We start from the raw sequence: 2,510 nt of genomic DNA on the forward strand, positions 1-2,510 counted from the left end.
AGTCGGTTAGACTAGGTAGTGGAAGTCCTGATCTGGACGATCGGGCAAGGGAAGTCCTGGTGAGTGAAGCTGGGCAAGGGAAAGTCCTAGTTGTAGGCTAGGCAAAGGGAAGTCCTGATTTGGAGGATCAGGCAGAAGTCTTGGCAGAGTCAAGTGCACCAGGTGAAGTCTAGGCTGGTCTAGGTGACCGAGTCGCAGCAGAAGTCTGGGCTGGTCTAGGTGACCGAGTCGCAGTAGAAGTCTGGGCTGGTCTAGGTGACCGAGTCGCAGCAGAAGTCTGAGTTGGTTAGAGAGAACCGAACCGCAGCAAAAATCCTGGGGGGCTAGGACAGAGCCGAGCACAAGTCCAACAAGTCTGGAGGACTTGGTTGGCATGAATTCTCCAGAATGGAGTGGGTTAGACTAACCCAAGATTTCGGTAGAAATCTGAAGTTAGACCCACTAGGTAAGACTTTAGGTTATTGTATTTGCTTGCTTGTATGCTTGTCTTGCAGGAACCAGGAGCTGGAAGCAAGAGGGAAAAGCAGAGGTGAAGCAAGCAAAGTCAACCCAAAGTCAAGCTCAAAGTCAACTCTGGTCAAACCTGGGTTGAGTCGACTCAGATCGGGTTTTGAGTCGACTCGGCACTGGAGTCGACTCAGATCGGGTTTTGAGTCGACCCAGGCTGACGCAGAGTCAAGACTTATCGGACTCGGCACTGGAGTCGACTCAGATCGGGTTTTGAGTCGACCCAAGCTGACGCAGAGTCAAGATCTTATCGCCGCTGACGCCACACAAGCTGGAGTCGACTCAGGAGTCAAGATGAGTCGACTCAGAGAGGAAATCGACGAACGGGATAAAATCTGATCTGCCACGCAGCTGGAGTCGACCCAGATAGGCATCTGAGTCGACTCAGGAGGGCTATAAAAGGAGGTCGCGAGCAGCAGCTAGAAATGAGAAAATTCTTACGCCTTCCTTCCGATAAGAGCCGCTACTGAACGCAACCGAGGCCAACTTCTTGCAACCGGGGAAGATCCAGAAGGAGTGCGCGGCGCTCAGGACTTCCAGATCGGTTACCAAGAGTTTGCTTTTGTTTTTCTGTTTTACTTTCCTGTTCTTTCATTGTTATTACTTTTTGGACTGTAAGACGGGTTTCTCCGCCTCCGAACGATGTTCGGAAAATGGAGACCACTAGTGGACGGGCGCCTCCTGAATTAGGCCTTGGACGTACTTGTTGGATCTTATGACCACGGCTAGAGAGGGGGGGTGTGAATAGCCGATCCACTCTTTTCACTTTTTCTTGCTTAATCTTTGATTATGCAGCGGAAATAATCAACTTGATCAGAGGTAAATGAAGATCAGCAGGCTAAGACGAGGATTTACGAGGTTCGGAGATAACTTGCTCCTACTCCTCGGCGTGTCCGTAAGGTGGACGACTCCTTGATCTTTCGGCAGATCGAACCCCGGTAGCACCGGCTATAAACTTTCTCCTTCTCGGTGGAGGAACCTCTCCACAGTTTGTCTCAACAGATATGAATAAAGCACAAGACAAAGGAGAACTCAAGAATGCGTCAAAGACTAAGAATGAGAAGAACAACAAAGACTGCTTGCAGCTCAAGCCTGTCTCTCCAAAACCAGGACGTTGCTCCTCTTCTTCCTCTAGCTTCGACTACCAGATTGATCTCAAGATTTCAGTACTTCAAAGAATGAACGTTCAAAAAGAATAATCGATGATTTCCTTAGCGCCTCCTTAGCTTCTTTTATAGACCTGCATCCTCGATTACTGTGCCCAACGGATCTCTGACAAAAGCTGTAGTCTCCCTTCCCTGCAACTGCAGGTACTACTACCTGCTTTCGTGCGCTGTTTGCTTGTAATCCTTTTTGCAGAAAAGACAGCTCGAAGATCGCCTTGGAACTTCCATTGTTCGTTTGAAATCTCCCTCCCAAACCTGTCCTGTAGCCTGCACACTCAAAAGTTGCATTAGAACGTTCCAATATTAGGACAGTATGAGAGAAAGCAATGTAACAGTCATGTCCGAGCTTAGCTACCAAAGCATTCTTGGACTTATCAGGTTCTGAGTCTCAAAGACCCCCTGATGATCGAGCTCCCAGAGCTCACGGTCTCGAGCCGAGCTACCAAAGCTCTCTCAGACCAACAGGTCATTCGCCACCAAGGCCCTCCTCCTTAATCAAGAGACCGAGTCACCAAGACTCTCCTCTTGAGATCGAGCTACCAAAGCTCATAGTCCTGAGCCGAGCTTACCAAAGCTCTCCTGGACCATCCCGGCCATTCGCACCAAGCTCCCGGCCTAATCAGGTTCTGAGCCACCAAGGCTCCCTGAAATCGAGCTACCAAAGCTCACGGTCCTAAGCCGAGCTACCAAAGCTCTCTTGGACCTGTCCCGGCCATTCGCACCAAGCTCCCGGCCAATTCGGTCCTGAGCCACCAAGGCTCCTCCTGGACCATCTCAGAGACAAGCCACAGAGGCTTCCTCATTCTCACCCGAGCACCAAGCTCTACGATCCTGATG

Source organism: Curcuma longa, chromosome 4 (genome assembly GCF_044706935.1).
Source record: "Curcuma longa cultivar G26 ecotype Majalengka, Jawa Barat chromosome 4, ITB_CL_G26_1.1, whole genome shotgun sequence".
Classification (NCBI taxonomy): Eukaryota; Viridiplantae; Streptophyta; class Magnoliopsida; order Zingiberales; family Zingiberaceae; genus Curcuma; species Curcuma longa.